At 34.6% G+C, this 22,339-nt stretch overlaps 1 long non-coding RNA gene across 4 annotated transcripts in view; it reads left to right on the plus strand.

The window, feature by feature from the left end:
• The window catches only part of LOC141716772 (uncharacterized), a 51,115-nt gene that overhangs the window by 23,443 nt on the left and 5,333 nt on the right, over window positions 1-22,339 (plus strand). For 2 of the 4 annotated variants that reach the window (XR_012573345.1, XR_012573344.1), the window contains exons 5-6: window positions 3,947-4,040; window positions 10,745-11,035. This is a non-coding gene — a long non-coding RNA (uncharacterized LOC141716772). Of the gene's footprint in view, window positions 1-3,946; window positions 4,041-5,806; window positions 5,944-10,744; window positions 11,036-22,339 lie in introns of those variants that run through there. The other 2 variants (XR_012573347.1, XR_012573346.1) reach the window with 2 other exon arrangements.

Here is a 22,339-nt window from a genome sequence, read left to right on the forward strand (position 1 = left end):
ACGGCGGCATCAATGCTTCTAGAAAACTGCGGAACGTCTCCTAATCGCTTGCGAATCGGGAGCTTGGTTCTGTTCATCTTTTCTATCTGTTGTTGTGTGATGAAAGAAGAAAGCAAGGGTGAGCAGCAAGCCCACCAAAATAATATGTATAATGATTAATAGTATATGAGCCTACTCATAATACTCATGAAAGTCTTGGTCAAAAGAAATGAACCAAGTTTGATATCTTAATGCGATGAAGTCGCAAAATATTCAGTATATATACATATATACTTTTCAAAATATTGGAAGTCCTCTTCCATGCATAATATACACAAAGTCCCAGTGTATAACTGTATATAAAAAAAAATATCGTTGCAAGGTGATCTCATATATCTAACCTTGTCTCAACGTTTTTCTGAAAATCTTTGTCATTCATAAGACAATTATTAATTAGATATAAGTTTAAAAGATGAGGTTACCAAATACCCCAATATACTTATATCTTTCCCAATACTACTTGAACTACCACCGTTCAAGTTATAATCAGTTTCAAAAGTTCATCACATAGATGAGACTACAAGACAAGATTTGAATAGATTCAATCTTTGAAATATTATTGAATGAAATAAAGTTACGAGATACTTTATTTAGTCCCGATATATATATATATCCACATATATATCTCTTAAACATTTCCTGGAACCTCTGTTATGTAAAGTATGAACAGAGTTTGAAACATCCAATGAATTTTGGAAAGGAAAAGAATTTTGGCATAAACCCGATATCTCGCTGATCAGGCAAAGATACCAATAAGTAACCTTTTCTACTAGTAGATGGACGAATTCCCCACTGGTCATCACCCTGATCATAATTAAGACCTATGCTGGACTGCCACTCAGCCACTTATGCATTTGATGGACTCCCACTGAGCCACTTACACAATAATAGACCGTACCCCGGCCTGTCGCTTATGCCGACTCAATGAGAGGGGCTTACTTCCCGAACGTTGGGCAAGTAATCAATTCATTTACCAAATCTGCATCCTTGTTGCGAATATAAAATACACCACAGAGCCGGATTCCCCAGGTTTTGAGCGAGTATTTAAATCCCCTTTAAAAAGGAAGATCTTAAATATAAAAATGAGTTTTGGGATCCGCTCTGACTTTTAAAAATCATTTTGAAGACTCGAAAACACTTTAAAGAGTGTTTGGAGTAAGGCTGATTTAATGAAGTAAATCAGTCCCCAAAATATTAGAAAATATCTGAATATTATTAATTAAATAATATTCCCATAAAGAATAGTCTTTATAAAAATAATTGAAGTAGAAGTATTAAAATTTATACTTGAAACGAGTATTAAATAACCAAAGATATACTTATATGAAAGTATTATCTTTATTTGAATAATCGAAAATAAGTTTGATTATTAACACCTTATTCTTTAATAAAATAAAGAATATATTTCAGCAAATAATCGGAGTCATAGATCCTCAAATGAATATTCAAATAATATTCATTAAATAATATAAACTGAGTCATAAGCCCTCGAATGAATATTCAAATAATATTCAATAATAATATATAAAAGAGTCATAAGCCCTCGAATAATATTCGAAATAATATTCAAATAAATAAATAAAGTTAAAGTTATCGAATAAACCTTATTCGATTAATAGTTTGGAAAACTATAACCATATATATATATATAAATATATATATATAAATATATATATCCATATCCATATAAAATCTACTCGGGATCCTCGACTCCCGGTTTTAGAAAATATTTTCACCGTTGGGTCCCTATACTAAGGGTATATGCAAGATACAACTATCCTCTAGCATAGGTATTATCAAATGAACCAACAGATATATATTTCAAGAATATGAAACAGGCATGCATATATACCATATTAGCATACTCCAATATATTGCAAAATTTGCTAATAACAATCATGCAATATCACAAGATAATGCATATACATATATTTACATCACAACAACAGTATAACGGGTAGAAAACTTGCCTGAGCGACTGGGGGTTACGAATGGCTCGGGACGAGTCTGGTAACCTATAAACAACAAGTAAGTTGGAATTAAACCAAAGTCACTTGTGAATCTATACTTTAACTAACTTAGACTCTAACGCTTGTTTTGCGCTCACTGATTCGCTTAAGTCACTCGGGTACCCTCGGCTCCACCATTTTTAATAATTTAACCTTTACGAGTTTTAAAGCGATTCCTTCGCGAGTGACTTACCAACTGCCTAAAACACTTACCATAAATGTTTCATGCATTAATTAACCCTTTTTGGTCTTTAACCTATGTTTCAAAGTAAGGCGAGGGAAAAAGTTTCGTTCGTGAAACGCCGTTACTTGAAACGGTCGTTTCTCCTAAACCGTAAATCGGAATCGAACGAACTACATATCAAAACGAAGCTCGTAACATGAGCTATCTAAACATGGCAGTGGTCACAATTTAGCAGGGGGTTCTCGGGTCCTAATGCTATGCACAAAAACAGTCCAAAGAAAATCGGACGTTACGACGACTATGTTTACGCGATTTCCCATTTTTTAAACTATCCACAATCAACACAAACCATCCTCAAATCCAACACACAACAAACACCCATCCTTATCACATCATAACAATCCCAACCAATTCAATTTTAATCATTCATACATATGCTTAAACCTAACTTTAATCATACTTAAGTTTCTTTAAATCAAAACCACAAAATTACCATCTCATTTCACTACCATACCAAACCTCAAACTCTAATCATAACAATAAGATACCATAACATCCTACTCATCAAAATCACTTATAATATATATGAACCTAGGGTTTGAAAATGGTATACCTTCCTTGGAGTGGTGGGTTGAGCTAGGAAGCCTTAATAAGCTTGGAGAAGCCTTAGGGAAGCTTGGATCTTCAAGAAAAACAAGAAAAGTTCAAGTTAAAAACTTGAAAACACTATTCATTGTCTTCTTCATTGATTAAATGAAGAAGCTAGAGAAAGAATTAATGGCTTAAACTCATGATATAGCCATAACTAAGCATAAAGATGGTTAGGGAATTTTCTTACCAATTAAGGATGCTTGGATCTTGATTTTAGAAATTTTTTTCTTTGAAAAAAGCAAAAAGCCGAGAGCTAATATGAAGAACAATGCCTTGGCTGATTTTTTTGATTTTTGATGAAATGATTTGCTAGTTGGTTGGCTTGGTTTTGTTTTTGATTTAGCAAATTACCACCTTGCCCTTGAATTTGTGTGGTCCTAAATCAACCACACCTCCTTCCTTCCATGTCATGCTTATGTCACCCTTATGATGTCATCCTCCCTTCCTTGTCTCCTTTCTATTGGTTGGATGACATCACTCCCATTAATCCCTTTGATTAACTTCCTAATCGTTTTCCTAATGACCGCTGATCTGTTATACGGTTCGCTTAACTTTCGTTCTCGTCTATCGTTTGAAGGATCATACCCGGGATCTTATTACTTAGGTTCCCTTAACCTTTCTCAATACATTATATTCCTTTTTATGATCCTCTATTATAATCCTTTAATTTAAATCCTTTTTATTCAGTTACCTTATACTCAATTCTCTCCGTATCTTATGGATTTCCGGGAAAAACCAAAGTGTTCGGAATTGGATTCTGACGATCTTTACATACACTTATATACCACATAGAGTACTAATAATATCCCATAAGATCAATAACAGAACCCCTACATAGCGTGGCATGAAAAGTTTTCTCATTCAGCAAAAACACTATTCATAAGGGTTTCAAAAATTCCCAAAAATTGGGGTTATTACAGTAAATTTCTTTGCTTTATCTTCCCAAAGAGTTAGTTTAATCTCCTCGGACCTGCATAATAAATGCCTAGTTTTTTTAATTATGATAGATATATTAGTTAGTGGTTAGTAGATGTAATTTTACTGACCTTTGATCTTGTAGCAGGATGTCAATTTTGTGGGTTCCATTTGATGTAGTCTGCAGCTCTGTGTATGACAACAATCTCCCAACAACATCTATTGAGGAAATGGTTTATTTGGTAAGGCATCGTAAACGTTTTTAACACAATTTTTGTATTTAACTATAATATTATAATTTAACTATAATGTTATAATAATAAAAAATAATGTTTTTAACAATCTTTACCAATAAGGTCAACTACATTTCCAACCCTTGCTTTAGCTTCTTCATAAGACAAATAGTGAAATTTGTAGGTTGATATGTTTCCTTCGTCAGGAATCCTTTTGATTGTTGTTTTCCTTTGAAAGTTTATGGCTTTATCACCGGGCACAGGTCTATATGTATCTTGTGCAGGCACGACCTTAACATTATAGATAATGTATGTGCTACCAACATGGAGTTTGCTGTTAAACTGGTCAAATTGATTGACATAAATAGTTGCATGTATGTGTTGGTCCTGCGTATATAGCAACATATTTTTAATGAGTATGATATTTTTGTAAATGAAGTATAAAATGAATGTTACCTCTTCATCTAACAGGATTAGATTTTTGTTCATAATGAATTTTGTCCTTGCATTAATTGAATCCCACATCCTGCTTAGTCGTACTTTGATGGCTGAATCGTCCTTTCCCAATGTTAATTCTTTAAGCAAGTGATAACCTAATGCCATTCTGTAAACATAACAAAGTGTAGAATGTAAGGTAAGTAATGGGAGGCTTAACCCAGTGTATAGTGTCATGAGTAAAAATGGGCCGAGAATGTATTTTACCTGAACGTTTCCTGTATTATTTGGTTTGCAGTTGTGTGTTTTGTTGTTTGCAGTTGTGTTTAGTATATATATAAGACCTTGGTAAATTATTTGGTATAGTTTATCATTATCTTTTGAGGTAGTCACCTAAAAAAGAATTTTTTATATGGTATGACCTTTAGTATATCAGATAAACTATATTAGAAAGATAGTTTAAAATGTCTATATTTGTATAATGATACATATCTAGAGAGGTGGCATGTGTTTGTGTTGTATATCTAGGAAAAAAAATTAATTTTAACATTTTTAGATTAAGAGAGTTTGAATAGTGGTGTGTTTTTGTGTTGTATATCTCACTAATTAATTTTAACAAAATAAGATTAAGAGAGTTTGAATATGTATGGATTTGTAAATTGACTGTGAAAGAAGTAATCTGTGTTTACATGTAGGCAAATGGTGGTAGGATAGTATATGTTTTAGGACTTAATTAATATATTTTAACTTTATTTTTGGAGGCTAAATATTAATGTTCATAAGACTTTTCTCAATAAATAATTATTATAGTGTAAATTAAATTGTTTTTTTAAATCCTAAAAATTTGGTTTTAAGTATTTTGTTAATATGAAAATGTTATATGATTTTAATTATTAGGTATATTTTATCATTATATTTTGGAGGTAGTCAAGTAAAAAAAAAATTTGTATATGGTATGACTTTTAGTAAAACAGATAAAATATAGAAAGATACATTAAAAAAGAAAGAAAGATACGTTTAAAAAAAGAGAAAGATAAGTTTAAAATGCCTATAATCTCACTAATTAATTTTAATGAAATTTGATTAAGAGAGTTTGAATATGTATAGATTTGTAAATTGACTGTGAAATGCATGTTTACATATATATATATATATAAATATATTAACTAATAATGTAAGTTTAAATTTGAAAGGATATTTTTTTATGAAATTTCTATGTGCTGGTATATTAAAAAAACTGTGCATGGGAGTTGCAGAATCATGTTTGTCAATTTTGAAGTCTTTCTTGTGTTTTTTTAAATAAGTAATGGTAGTCACTGATAGGTAAGATTTGTTACCAGGTTCATGTTGAAGGTTTTTTAGGACTATCAAAGAAGTTTGGAGTATCTACATATCATGTTGAATAGAGGAGAAAGCAAAATGTAATCTTGTTTTATTCTAAATAATGAATGCAATGTAATGTAATATTGTAGTAAGTAGCATTAATATACACAAATCACAAATAATAAATTTATATTTTTGCAAAATGCTGACATAATAATTGGCATAGCCAAACATTAATATTATCATAATAGGGTAAATATCCCGAGAGAAAAGTTGTAACTGATATTGAAGGGAGTTGGGGTAGTAATGGAAGTGTCTACATAATTATTTGATAATAAAATTGAATTTTCTGAAACTAAGGTTTGAACTTACTGGTCCCTGATTGAGGGTAGGATACTGCAAAGTGATGTACAACATATCAAAAATGTCATTATATTATAATAAGGATTAAATATAAAGAAAATTCGTAATAGCATTACACAAATCGCAGAATATGTTGCATGAAGAGGTCATATAATAATTTCTTATTTTTGCTAATTGCTTGCATAATAATTGGCATAGCAAAACATTAAACTCATTTGAATAGGGTTAATATACCCAAAAAAGTTGTAACTTATATCCAAGGGAGCTTAATAATGGAATTGTAAACAGTATTAAGACATTATAAAATTGCATTTTCTGAAACTAAGCTTTGAACTTCAGGTCCCTGATTGAGAGTAGGCTACTGCAAAGTGATGTACAACATCAAAGATGTCATAAAAATCATAATAAGGAAATAATATAAGGAAAATTCCTCATATAATAAGTTATAGCAGGAAGTTCAATTTTAAGAAAATAGGAGAGAACATATGATTTTTTAATGTTACAAATCATTAAATATTTCATGGTACACCACATTTTTAGTCATTCCTTCATGTGAGTGGCTTATTGGCTCACAAACTATATGTAGACATGTTGGCGATGTTACTCTTGAGACAGCCACATAAAATTGGCCATGACTAAATACCGGGTTTGGAAGGTATAATCCAACTGTCTTTAGAGTTTGCCTTTGACTTTTATTTATTGTCATTGCATAGGAAAGAGCCACGGGAAATTGTACTCTTTTGAATACAAAAGGTAGGGAGGAATCAGTTGATCTCATACATATTCTTGGTATAAAAGTCTTTTCTCCAATATGATTACCTGTATTGATAATTCCTTCAATTACCTTTGTACATAGCTGCGTCATAATTAACCTTGTGCCATTACAAAGTCCTCTAGCTGGGCATATATTTCTGAGTAGAATAATTGGAGACCCGACTTTAAGTTGCAAAACGTGATTTGGAACACCTGAAAATTTTAAAGAGTTCAAAAATTCTATAGGGTACATATTTTCTTGAGATTCATAATTCACAGAACTCTTGCATATGGAATCGTAGCTTCGATATATCTTGCATTCCCCTGGTTAGTGAAAAAAGCAAACCATTAAGAAAAAGGAAGATTAAGAAATTATATATAGAGCTTGAGAATTAAGTATGATTGGAATTTAATTCATAAGTTATTTGTTCCATTACCTGGTGATAGCTTCAAAACCTCTATATTTATAGCATCAACATCTTCATTTAATGGTGTTAGGATGACCCGGTCTCTGAAATAATTTGGATCATTTTTCACTTGACGTATATCTGAATACAATGTATTAATAATTGCTTGTTTCCCATCTGGACCTGGATGAACACGTAACTTTGGTGGTATTTCAATTAAATTTGATTTTGATGAATCTTTCCTCAATTCAGTTCCAATAGTGCCATCTCCAACCTTAATTACCCATTCATTATATGGAATAAGATTTTCACCAACTGTTACAGATGGAGCATTGTCTATAATCCGCTTGTTTTGGTCTAATTTGAACACGGTGCACTACTTCCACAAATAGGATTTACTAATGGATGCCATCACTATATCCTCCCTACCCTTGTTTGGCAAAACAGGCAAGATTTGTCTAAAATCACCCCCAAGTAGAACTGTTTTCCCACCAAACGGTTTTTGTAGATTGTTAGGATCTTGACATTGCATTATATCACGGAAAGTACGATCAACAGCCTTAAATATATGCCTATGATTCATCGGTGCTTCATCCCACACCACTAAATCGGTATATAAAATTAGCTCGGCCAACAAAGTGCTTTTTTTAATGCCGCATGTACTATTTTCAAAAATTTGTAATGGGATCTTGAATCTTGAATGGGAAGTTCTACCACCTTCTATTAAAAGTGATGCAATACCTAATGATGCAACTGCTAATACTACTTTTTCTTCTGATCGTAGTGTAGCAATAATAGTTTTCCATAAGAAGGTTTTGCCCGTACCTCCGTGTCCATAGACGAAAAATAATCCACCACTTTTTTCCATGACATTTTTGGTCAACACTTGATGGATCATGTTCTGTTTTTCATTTAACATTCTGATTAATGTGTGGCTTTGTTGCTTAAGAAGATGTCTGTCATACATGTACTCCCCGTATAAAAGTGTATTTTGACTTCTAAGATGAAGTGCAGGATCTACCGGAGGTAAGGTGGGGAAATCTTTCAATGACTTGCCTGTTTTACGGAGTTGTAATTCTACATCATATAAAGTCAATGATTGTAGTTCTTCAGCAGTGATTGCAAAGTTTCGATGTCCTATTTTTTTGCGATGACTATATTCAATATCATCTGACATAAGGGTCCAATTCTTATCCCACAATGACCGAACATTAGAGACATCACAGAATAAGAGTATAGTAACAAACAAATTTCGTAGTTGTCTACCTGTTTCAAAAAGAGGAAAAATTAGAGACACCTCTGAAAAGTAGTATAGTAAGGCATAAATTTTTAAGTTGATTACCTGTTTGGTGCGTAGAAGCCTCTTGTATTGCTGAATGCCAATCATCATCACTGCCAAGAATATCATGATGGAAACATGCCTCCTTATAAGAGTTGTACACTACCCCGTTCACTGTTCTTAGGCTCTCAAATTAAGTTGCTCCACATACAAAGTTTAGTAAAAGTCTCATGTAGAACAACTCACCTGTAGAAAGTTTAACATCAATTAAATGTCCAACTATATACAATATTGATTAAAAGTGTTATGTAGAACAACTCACCCGCAGAAGGCTGAACATATATTAATCACCCAATTACGGGAATCTCTTTTTTCTAGGGATCCACATTTTACTTGCATTGTCCCATTTAAATTTTTCTGGATATTCAACATAAGTTAGGTTTCTTCCACTCGGATATCGTTCATTTGCTTGAAACCACTAAACAAACATTGTCCCATCAATATGATTTCTTCTCAAAACTGTTGTTAGAGACTCTTTCTCATTATAACAAATTGTTTGCTCTTTTTCAAGATGGAAGATTAACTTCTGGACCACAGGTTTTCTATAATGAATTGGGTTATCAAATATGCACCGACATGCCTCACAGGAAGATAAATACCTACATGCCAAATAGTTTTGTGTCTCATTATTATCAGTGGTTGTTGAATCATCCGTATGTGGTTGTCCATCTCTCTCAATGACCATTGTTGCACGATCAGGGCCTTTTAGCACATATTTGAACATGTATTTTATTAGGTTACCCAGATGACACCATTCAACATTTATATGTGCCTAATACTTAACCAATAATTCTTGATTATATGGTACAATAAACCTGTAACATTGAAAATGTTTTAGTATTGCAATTATTTTATTAAAGATTTAATAGATTTCGCAATTAACATAAATTATATACCTGTTGTCAAGTTCCACCCCCTTACGTTTTGTTGTTCGGCCATCATTACGTCGCCTATAGACTGGATATCCATTTGAGTCGATTGTTGTTTCAGCATTGAAATCTTTTGGGAAAAACTTGCTACATTTTTTGTTGCCTTCGTTGCCTTTCATGCACGCACAATTTCGGTTGACAGCACCACATGGACCATGAACCATTAATGTTGTAACAGCTTCAAAACCTACAGGATCAGTTTCCTTTTCCGGAATTTCTGCTGAAATGATAGAATCTATTTCTTCTGTAGAATGACAACGATAGTATTCAGCAAGCCAAAGGACTATGTGCACATGTGGGAGGCCTCTTTTTTGAAATTCCACTGTGTATGCTACTGCAAACATAATATTTTTCTTAAAAAACAGAATTAAATTAAATTCTTCAGAAATGACCATATATGTATCTTCTAAAACATTATGCTAGACACCTATATATATTTATATAATTGACTAAATAAATACTAAAGTTAATGTCATCTACTGACTTAACTTGTGTATAAGGAAAATCAATTGTGTAATCAAGATTTAACAGGCTAATTGAATAACTAAGTATAACCAAGAGACGGGGGAAATTGGGAAGAGTACCTTGCTGCAACAAAGGGTGGAGATTGGGATGAATTTGACCTGCTAATTACTATTGAAGTTTTGAAAATTTAGGCCGAAGCAGACGGAATTAGAGGTAGTATATGAGTCAGAGGCCGCAGCAGAGGTAGTATTTGAGTGGGGAATAACGTGTTTTTTAGCAGGACTTGCGCATACAACGGTTTAGGTAGTATGCTTGTTTTTTTTAATTTTTTAACATTAAATACTATTATAATTGGGGTAGTTGAAACAAAATATAATCTATTTTAGTTATTATTGTTAAGTGTAAATGAATTGAATATAGCTCATTTTTCAAAGGTGAGATTAAGTTTTTATTTGAGATCATTTTGAAATTTTATTAATTTAAACAATAATTATTGTTATTAGTTTTTTCATATTTTTGTATTGATGTGTTTGTCTTTTTATAGATATTCATTATTAAGGTTGTTTGCAATCTTTCTGTAAAATTAATATGATTAAATAAAAGTTACATAACTTTGAAACTATAATATTTTTTGCTTATCATTGTATTTGGTATTTGATATTATTTGACATTGTACAGACTATGAATTATTGTTACCAGGCGATTGTTACCAGGCGAGCTAATCTTACTTTTTGGAAGGATGAGAGGATAGTTAAAGAGCCTAATGATGTGTTACTAATAATTTCTGCAAAGGTTTATGGATTTCGTATTTATTGTTGGTGATTGATAATGAAAATGTAAGTGTCTGTTAAATTCAACCGTCCATTTCTTACAGGTTTGGATTTATATTGAATTTGGATTATCAGGGGGTATTGAATCCATTATAGTGTCTTTTGTCAACTCTAGTGAAGTGATTAATCACTTGAAGAAATATTTTGGTGAACACTCGAATGTAAGGTATGAAGTTCTTTACTTCCTATAAAGTACTACCATGTGGAATTTAGACCCAACGAAAGTATTATTCTTTTATGGAGGCTATAAAGGATGGTTAATGGTAAATTATAAAATTGAAACTTTTAACATATGTATAATCATTCCGTAGTGGGGAATAATGTATGTGTTTTTTAGAAGGGCTTGCACATATGATGACTTAGGTAGTATGTTTGTTTTTTCAATTTTTTTATTATATATAAAATACAAATATAATCAGGATAATTGAACCAAAATGTAATCTATTTTAGTTATTATAGTTAAGTATAGTTTTATTTAGTAAAGTTTATTTTTCAAATTTGAGTTTATGTATATATTTGAGATAATTTCTAAATTTTTCTAATTTAAACAATTATTGTTGTTATTAGTTTTTGTGTATTATTGTATTGATGTGTTTGTATTTTCATAGATATATATTATTAAGGTTCTATGCAAAGACTTCATGTAATAATAATATGAATAAATAAAAGGTTACATAACTTTGGAAGGTATTATATTTTATGCTTCTCATGGTATTTGGTATTATGTCACATTGTACAGACCTTGAATTATTCTTACCAGGCGACCTAATCTTACTTTTTTAGGGATGAGAGGATAGTTGAAGAGCGTAATGTTGTGTTACTCACAATTTCTGCAAAGATATATTAATTTCCTTATATTTTTGCCAATATATTATTAACAATCATAAACCGGAAAATATATAATAAAAAACATGTTACCTGCAATAGCTTTCCCAAGGACGTGATTATGCATCAAATCTTCTAAGAGCATGTCAAGTTTAATCTTGAATACTCGACATATAATGTCTGGCCTGACATCTGGGGTTTGATTAGGAATCTTAGCACATAAGTCTTTTATTTCGGGCCATGCCGGATTACATGTAAAAGTAATAAATAAATCCGGGCTTCCCAATTTTCTGCATACCGCCATGCAATCTTGGTAATTTTGCTGCATATATCGAGGACTACCTGTGAAAAAAGCTGGTAGGACAATACGCTTACCTACAGTTGTTATTCCTAGTGAACTAACAATGAGATTTACAGAAGGGGGGTTGAATGTAAATCTCAAAACTTTTTCAAGTTTTGAGCAGTTTCAAAGGCTGTGTGTTTAAGATAAATAAGTGTGTGAATTGCTTTAAGCTAATACAGACAGATATATATTCAAGCACAAAAGTACAGAACACAACAGACCTTAAAAACTTTTCTGGTGGATTTGTTGTTCCACCAGAGATGGTATTTCAGAAAATCTGTGATTCAAGAAGTTGATCACAGCTGCATCCTAGTACAAACTAGATAATTTTTCTCAAGATTTTTCTAAACAGCTCTGGAAAAATTCTATTCTAATTACTAGCTGCTACTTGGTTTATATAACACCAAGTTTACAAGTGAAGACAAAGATAAAAAGTACAATAATAAAATAAGTTCTCCACTTGTTTCTTCTCCATTTTACTCCAGTGCATTGTTGACTTATTGCCTCTTTATGCTAGAGTAGAACGGCTGCTTTTTCTGATGTTCCTGAAATAGGCTACCACATCTCAGTTGTCTCTGTCAACCCATGTGCCTCTGTTTGTAGGTACAACTACCACTTGTCAACTGCTATTTAACAGAACATCCGTTGAAGCCTTCATCCGTTGATGGCTTTATCCGTTGATGTGTTAGCAGTTGAAGCTCTATCCGTTGATGCACTCATCCGTTGAAGGATGTTATCCGTTGAAGCTTTAGAGACATCTGTTGAAGCTTTGTTTCTCATCCGTTGAAGGTCTTTAAGTTATCCGTTGAAACCATTTCATTTATACAAAATTACAAGGCATGAAATACTTACAATTGGCCTTCCTATCTGCATATCCTTTAGTAGTCAACATGACTTATAATTTCCCTCAACATTTAAGAATTATATCTCAAATTCAGAGACTGAAATGTGCTACAACACTAGACTTATTTCTAAGTAAAGCTACACCATCAACGGATAGCCAAAGTGGTCTTATCCGTTGAGGCTACAAACACTAGATTTCTACTTAAGTGTTTTGTTAAACATATCATCAAACTAATGCACATATATTCCTAACAATCTCCCCCTATTTATGTCTATAAGAATTGTAGACATAAATTCAAGGTTAACTTGATGATAACAAAACACTTAACAAATATATGAACTGAAACTAAGTAGAAATTTAAAAGTGCTGCAAAAGTGTATGTAATAGAAGGTAATTGAAGATTTACAGTGTTTCCAAGGGTGCTCCTCTAGCCTGAGCAAATCATCTTTTTCTTCTTTGATCCCTGGTTTTCTTTCCTAGCCCTTTGTCATTTTCCTCAATTTGGAGTTGGAGTTATCTGAAGAATTCAGCTTCATCTTCATCACTGATATCCAACTTAGATTGCATTTCTTTGAGAGTTTCATTGCTGGCAATCTTGAGTTGGTCTTCAAGTCTGAAAAATCTTCTGACTCCTTTATCATCTCTGAATTTCATCAACCAATGAGGTGATTTGTGAATTGTAGTTCCCCTTTCTTGAATGAGTAAGGTTCTGGGCAAAACATTGGGCTCCCTCCAAGTTTTCCTTATGTTGGCAATCTTGTTGAGAATTTCAGTCTTGGCAGTCCTGGTAAAGCCAGAATCCTTTTGTATGGCTGAAAAGACTCTGATCAAGGTAGAGTAGCCATCATTCAGAATCCTGTAGAGAGGCCATGTTCTTTCCCCAGCTCCTTTGTATCTGAACACCAATCTCTCTGGTAGCTGTCTGTAAGCAGCAATTCCCCTTACATCCTCCAGCTCATCCAGATAGAGTTCAATGTCTGAAATTTCTTTTATGTCACAGATGTGAACATAATCATCTTTAGAAATGGGTGGTTTAGGGTTAGGTTTATGTTTTTGAATGAATTTCTTAGAGTTTAGGGGAGGTGTAGATTTGGATTTTCTTTTCTGTTTCTTTGGTAGTGGAAGAGTGGTTAAAAAGGTAGGCAAATTGATGGTGTCCCAATCAATAGGTTCCTCTTTTGGGATGATTGGTTCACCATGGATGTTTATAGTGGGATCAGTAACAAAGGGTTCAGGTATGGAAGGTAGAGATTTAGTTTCTTCAGTGTTGCCTTCACTCCTTCTATGTGCCTTGGCCTTTCTTCTGTTTCCCTTCTGCCATTCCTCTTTTTCCTCCATGCTTTCACCAAATATACTCCCAAAAACCTCATCTAAGTTTGCAATCTTGTCTTCACCTCTGACTTCAATTCCTTTCTCATTTTCAACAAGACTTGACTTTAGCTTTTGTTCAAGCTTTGCTTGTGCTCTTTTGTCAGCCTTGAGTTTTTCAGACTGCCTCATCCATGGTCTCCTTGTGTTTTATGATGCTAGTACCCAAAACTTTGTCTTCATCAGGCTTTGGAAGAGGAAAGTCCACTTCTTTCATCTGAGCAAAGTCTAGAGGGTTCTTTGTGGAGTCCTTGCTGGATCTGGTATTGGGCTTGAGAACCATAGGTTTTAGATTCTTGAAAGACGTCTCTCCAACCTTATTTCTCCTTTCTGGCTTGTGCTCCATATTGATTGGTTCAACCTTTGTGCTATGTTTCACAGATATTGATTTATCTTGTGTTGAGCCAAACAGCTGTTGCATCCTTTCATCAATTCTCCTCCTTTGCTCTTTCACTTGAATTTCAGCTGCTGCTAGCTGGATTAAATCAATTCCATCAGGCTTTCCTTTGATTTGAATGATTGGAGAAGTAGTGATGGCAGGAACTAGCACTTTAGATATTTGGATTTTTGTAGATGGCTCTCCTTCCCCTTCCCTTTTACTCTCCCCCTTTTTGTTATCATCAAGGAGAGGGGTCAAGCCCTGTGCTTTTGCCAGCTGCATAAGTAGATTTGTCTGAGATTGTTGGTTGTGAAGAATGGTGGCCACAGAATCTTCAAGAACTTGAACTCTGTCTTCCAATTTGGCCAGCCTCTTTTCAGTATGTGATTCCTTTTTCAATCTCAACAAAATGTCCTGCATTGTACCAAAGGGCATGACTGAATCCAATTTTTCAGAATTGTAGGATTTTAAGTCAGCAATATCCTTTCTGAGTTCATCCACACTCAGATTCTGTCTTACTTGCTACAACTTCATGAGATGCAGTGAGTCCAAGTGAGCTGTAAGGATAGCCTTTGTACCAGCATGAGAAGTTTTCTGAATGGCCTGTTTGATAGTACTGATTTGTTTGACTAAGGAGACATTGAATTGCCCTGTTGTAGACTCCTTTGTGAAGGCCCATTCAGGTAGATTTGGAATAGAACTAGGGCCTTCATCTTCCCCTAAGTTCATGCTTCCATCAGAAGAGACAAAGTCATCATCATCAGAATTTACTCCAAATTCTTCAAATGACTCACCAGCTGTTGAAGGCATCTTGTTAATAACAGTTTTGTCCCTTTGAAGAGATGCTGTTGTATGTACTAGATGTAGTGTCTTTTCTTCCTCCACATTACCCTGTGCAGCCAATACTTGATAGGCTGAAACAGGATGAGTAAAAGTGTCAGCATCCAAGGAAATGTTATCAATTACAGCTTTGTAATGTTGCTGAAATTGTCTTTCCTTTTCAGCATCATTCACAATCATTGACTCATTAGCAATGGCTGGATCCATCCTTATATCTGCTGTACCTGCCTTTCTCTCATTTTCTCTATGTTCTTGCATCAGGGGCTCCCCCTGGCTCACACAACTCACTCCCTCACCTTCACCTACTAAGGTGGTACTCCTCTCACTTACTTTTGCCATGTTGGAAGAAATAGCATGCATATTTGAGCTCTCAATCTCTCCTTTTGCCTGGGAGCAACCCAGCCTCTCACTCAAATTGTCACTCCCTTCCCTCAGTCCTAGAAGTGATTGTACAGTAATCAAGTCTTCTACACTTGGAATTGTTTCAGTTGTGTGTGTAGAGACTATCAACGGATGAGGAATAGCCGTTGAAGGTGAAACTGATGGTATCAACGGATAACTGCTGTTAAGCTTATCCATTGAAGAACAACCACTTGTCAACGGATGAGTGATATCCGTTGAAGAAGGAAAAGAAGTAGAAATTGAAAGTGATATAACTGTTGAATCTGTGTAGATTGATATGAGTTTTGGTGATACAGATCCTTCAATTACATCTGAAAGAATTTGTGGGTGATCCAACAAATCATCTAAAAGATGATGATCACCTGTATTTGAGTGGGGCTCCTCCCTGAGTTGTAAAGAGGGAGAATCAGGAATTGATGGGAATAACATATCCACATCTAGAGATGGTGAAGAAGTGTGTGGTGATTGATGTGTGTTAATTGTGAGAGAATGGGGCTGTGACTCCACATTTGTTGGAGCCACATCAAACTGAGTTTGAGAAGGCATAGATACAGATGGATGTATCTGTGCAGTGTGTGCACCCTGTGTAGAAGATTGGGTTCTAGCTCTCTTTCTTCTAATAAAGGCTTTTGTTGGTGAGTGTTTGGCTTTAGTGTCCCTCCCTCGTTTGTGTGTTCCTGGTTGGGAACTATTTTCAATAGTTACATCCTTTTGGGAGGATGCAGCTAGGGATATGCTAGTAACCTTTTCAACCACCACAGCTTTTTGAGAAACTGTGGCTTGGCTAGCTTGGGAAGCACTTTTCTCTCCTTCCTTATCATGGGGGTTTCTTTGATGTTCACCCCTCCCCTCACCAGTCACACCCTGTTCACTCCCCTCAGGGTTAATGGTAGGTGTTACAACTGTTGTCTTTTGAGAAACAACAGAGGTGGTTTTCTTTGTCTTTGATTTTGAAAGTTTAGTTTTGGTGACCTTGGTAGGAATCTGTTGGGGCATTGTCACAGATTCCATGGCCACACTAGAAGATAAAGAAATAGAGGGGTTGGAAGAAGTAGGAGTTGTAGAAGCAATTACCTCACCTACCTGAGGTGCATTCATGATTGGTAAATATACCAATGGCACACTGCTGTTGAGATCCATTCTCAATAAATCTGCAAGAACTCTTTTCTCTTGTGCCCAGCACTTGAGTTTATTATTCTCATTCGTAATGACCAAACCTTCAGCAACATGGTTAGCCAATAACATAAAGAATCTAGCATAATAGATGTTATTAGGTCTATTAGCTTTGTTACCTAATCTAGTACCCAATTCTAGCATAACATAGTTGCTAAAATTAAAATACCTATCAGAAACAAGCATATAGAGCATATTAACAAGAGATGAAGTTATGGCATCAAAATTGCTAATTTTCCCAGAGAAAACCTTGATAAAGGCATCCCCAAGAAAACTCCATTCTTTCCTAAGGCCTTTTCTTTTAATACTCCCTAAACTAGCAGAGTTAAGAGAATAGCCTATGGAATCTAACATGCTGGATACATCATTATCAGTGTGTGGTGTCATGGCATTGTTCTCAGGTAATTTAAAACATGCTAGTAAGTCATCACAGTTAACACAGTGATTTTTACCTTTGAGAGTGAAGGAGATAGTCATATCTATGGAGTTGAACTCAGCAGTTGTCCAAATCTCCTCAACTACTTCACAGTAAATCGTTGGGGCTTCCAGCATTGCATAGCTAAGTTTACAGTTTTTGATGAAGTCCATCATTTTGTGATAATCTGAGTGGGCTTCATTCTTTTTTACCAAAGCTATGAAATTGTTCTTCTCATAGATGAACCCAGATTGAGACATAATCTTCACTACTGGTGCCATTGTTGTGAGTAGAAATTACAGAGAATAACTTGAAGGTTTTGCAGAGAGAAAATGGTAAAAGCTTTGAAATTTCAAGAAAGCGTAAAGTAAAAATGAAAAATTAGAAGGGCTTATATACTTTCTCAAATTAAAAAAAACATAAATAAGAGATTAAACAATAAATATGTGTAAGTGAATTTCAGCCGTTTAAGAATAAACTGTAAGTATTCTAAAAACTACCTTTAAAACAAATACATACAGCTGTATGTATGAGTATCAACGGTTAAGACATTAGAATCAACGCCTGTGAAACACTTGAATCGACTGATGTGATATTTCAACGGATAAGGTAAACTGTCATCCGTTGAAGAGCACTTCAGTTTTATCCGTTGACGGATAAAAATTCCAGAAATGTATATGACTTTCAACGGATAATGAACATCCGTTGATGGAACAATTTTGACTTTCAACGGATAGGGAATATCCGTTGATGGAATAATCTATGTTAAAAATCAAACTTGTTCTTGCAGCTAATACATTTCAGGCTTCAATTCAAATTGCAATAAGGACATGAATTTTAAGAGTAATTAAGCATACCTAGCTCACTTACCAATCTTGTGAATGTTGATTCATCAAGTGGCTTGGTAAATATGTCTGCAATTTGTTGTTCACTTGGAACAAAATGAAGTTCCACTGTACCTTTCATCACATGTTCCCTAATGAAGTGGTACTTGATATCAATGTGCTTGGTCCTTGAGTGCTGCACAGGATTCTCTATTATGGCTATGGCACTTGTGTTGTCACAAAAAATAGGAATTCTATCAACATGTAGTCCATAATCAAGGAGTTGATTCCTCATCCATAACACTTGAGAGCAGCAACTTCCAGCAGCAATGTATTCAGCCTCAGCTGTAGAAGTAGAGACTGAATTTTGCTTTTTGCTAAACCATGATACAAGCTTGTTTCCCAGGAATTGGTAGGAGCCTGTTGTACTTTTCCTGTCTATTTTGCAACCTGCATAGTCTGCATCTGAGTAGCCAATTAGATCAAAACCAGACTCTCTAGGGTACCAAATTCCTAGATTTGGAGTCCCCTTGAGATATCTGAAAATTCTTTTAATAGCTACTAAGTGAGATTCTTTAGGGTCAGCTTGAAATCTAGCACAGAGACATGTAGAAAACATTATATCTGGTCTACTGGCAGTTAAATATAAAAGTGAACCAACCATGCCTCTATAACTTGTAATGTCCACAGACCTTTCAGTCTTATTTAATTCAAGTTTGGTGGCAGTGGCCATGGGAGTTTTTGCAGATGAACATTCTATTAAGTCAAACTTCTTTAAAAGATCATGAATATATTTAGTTTGACTAATGAAAATTCCATCACTAACTTGTTTAACTTGTAAACCAAGAAAATAGGTTAGTTCTCCCATCAGGCTCATTTCATAATTACTTTGCATTAGCTTAGCAAACTTTTTACAAAGCTTATCATCTGTAGATCCAAATATTATGTCATCTACATAAATTTGAACCAGTATACTAGAGCCATTAACATTCCTAAAGAAGAGAGTTTTATCAACAGTACCTCTAGTGAAGTGATTCTCCAAAAGGAATTTTGATAAGGTTTCATACCAGGCTCTAGGTGCTTGCTTCAGTCCATAGAGTGCTTTCAACAGATAATACACATAGTCTGGAAAATTTGAATCTTCAAACCCTGGAGGTTGACTTACATAAACTTCTTCCTCCAATTTCCCATTTAGAAATGCACTCTTGACATCCATTTGATAGACTTTGAAATTGGCATGGGCTGCATAGGCTAGAAAAATTCTGATGGCTTCAAGTCTTGCAACAGGAGCATATGTCTCATCAAAATCTATTCCCTCTTGTTGAGAATAGCCTTTAGCAACCAATCTAGCTTTATTCCTTATGATAATGCCATTTTCATCCATCTTGTTTCTGAATACCCATTTTGTGTCAATAGGACTATTGTTCTTTAGTTTGGGTACCAGCTTCCAAACTTTGTTTCTCTCAAATTGGTTCAGCTCTTCCTGCATAGCTAATATCCAATCTGGATCCAATAAAGCTTCTTCCACTTTCTTAGGTTCCTCCTGAGATAGAAAACTACTATACAGACATTCATCTTGAGTAGCTTTTCTTGTTTGCACTTTAGATGATGCATCACCAATGATCAGTTCAAAGGGATGATTCTTGGTCCATTTCCTTTTGAGGTGGAAGATATACTCTAGATGAGGTGGCCTCAGTATTGTCATGATGTGAGACAGAGTGTTGATTAGTTGAAACTCCCCCTGAGTTGTTGGTCCTTTGCAGGGAACTTGGAGTTCTATCAACTGATGATGTAAATCGATTATCCGTTGATGAACTATGATCAACGGATGCTTCATTTTGTACTTCAACAGATGCTTCATTTTGTACTTCAACGGATGATGCACTATGTCTTTCAACGGATACTGCTTTGCCTCTATCAACGGATGCAGAATTTTGTGCATTATCCAAGGGCATGTTTTGAATCACTTTTGAAGTGTCATCTCCATCAGTCTCCTCTTCACTATCATCACAATATATCTCAATGTTGTCAAATTTGAGTCTCTCATGGTGTCCCTCATCTGTTAGTCCATCAATCTTTTTATCATCAAACACAACATGCACAGATTCCATAACAATGTTGGTTCCTAGATTGTAGACCCTATAAGATTTTCCAGCTGAGTAACCAACAAATATCCCTTCATCAGCCTTTGCATCAAACTTCCCTTTATGGTCAGATTGATTTCTCAGTATAAAGCATTTACATCCAAAGACATGAAGAAAGTTTAGAGTTGGTTTTCTTCTCTTGAACAACTGATAAGGAGTCATGCCTTTAGCTTGATTGATCAAAGAAATATTCTGAGTGTAGCAGGCACAATTAACAGCTTCAGCCCAGAAATATGTTGGTAACTTTGATTCTTCAAGCATTGTTCTAGCAGCCTCAATTAAAGATCTGTTCTTTCTTTCAACTACCCCATTTTGCTGAGGTGTTCTTGGAGCTGAGAACTCATGCATGATTCCATTTTCTTCACAGAACAGCCTCATTGTCAAATTCTTGAACTCAGTTCCATTGTCACTCCTGATATTCCTAACCTTCAAGTCAGGATGATTATTGACTTGCCTGATGTGATTGATAATGATTTCACTTGCTTCATCCTTTGATCCAAGAAAATAGACCCATGAAAACTTTAAGAAATCATCTACAATCACTAAGCAATATCTTTTTCTTACAATTGACAATACTTTGACTGGTCCAAACAAATCCATATGTAGCAGCTGTAATGGTTCATCAATTGTTGTTTCAAGCTTCTTTTTGAATGATGCTTTCCTTTGTTTGCCTTTCTGACAAGCATCACACAAACCATCCCTTGAGAATTCAACAAGAGGAATTCCTCTAACTAAGTCCTTTTTGACTAGATCATTCATTGTCTTGAAATTCAAATGGGATAGCTTCTTGTGCCATAGCCAACTTTCAACTGGACTTGCTTTGCTGAAGAGACAAGTAATAGATTCTGCATCAGTAGAGTTGAAGTCAGCTAAGTACACATTTCCTTTTCTAACTCCAGTTAGAACCACTTTGTTGTCTTTCTTACTGGTGACAACACAGGCTTCAGAATTGAAGGAAATTGTATTCCCTCTATCACATAGTTGACTGATGCTCAGTAAGTTGTGCTTGAGACCATCAACTAATGCAACTTCATCAATGATAACATTCCTTGTTGAAATCAAGCCATATCCCATAGTGAACCCTTTGTTGTCATCTCCAAAGGTTATGCTAGGGCCAGCTCTCTCCTTAAACTCTGTGAGCAGGGAGAAATCTCCTGTCATGTGTCTTGAACAGCCACTGTCCAAGTACCATAGATTTCTTCTGTTTCCCTGCACACCATAAAATCAATCAAGTTGATTTTGGTACCCAAGTTTCCTTGGGTCCATTCATGTTAGCCTTTCTCCTAGACTTCATTCCTCCTGCATCTTTAGACTTAGGTAACTTTGAGTCAACCTTGATCTTAGATGTAATTGGTTGAGGTGTAGGGTTAGTCACAGAATCATTTAGCACATTTGGAATTTGATAAGGCATGGATTGTGCAAACATGTTATTCCACATAGGCATATTGTATGGCATTTGAGGCATACTAAATGCAGCAAGATAAGGATTGTTAAAATATGGCATGTTTGCAAAATGTGCATAAGGATTCTGTTGAGACATAACAGGCATAGCATGCAGAGGTGATGCAGACATATTAGGCATGGAAGAGGGTACATGTATGGGAGTTTTCTTAATAGATTTGCAATTAGCAGATAGATGATTAACACTATTACAATGCACACAGCTTTTTCTAGGAGCATACTTATCAGGTGTGTAATTGTTATGTTTGTTAACCCCTACCTTCCCATTTCTATTAGATTTCCTTTTAGTTTCCTTTTTATCCTCAACCACTTTGAGCCTATTCTTTAACTGTTCTATGGTCATGTGTCCTATATTCACCTTACTGAAATCTTTGGATGTGCTTGCTTCTTCTTTGACAAAGTTCTTGGAAGTTGAACCAAACTTTTTGTTGAGTTTCTTTAGATTT

Source organism: Apium graveolens, chromosome 4 (genome assembly GCF_009905375.1).
Source record: "Apium graveolens cultivar Ventura chromosome 4, ASM990537v1, whole genome shotgun sequence".
Lineage (NCBI taxonomy): Eukaryota > Viridiplantae > Streptophyta > Magnoliopsida > Apiales > Apiaceae > Apium > Apium graveolens.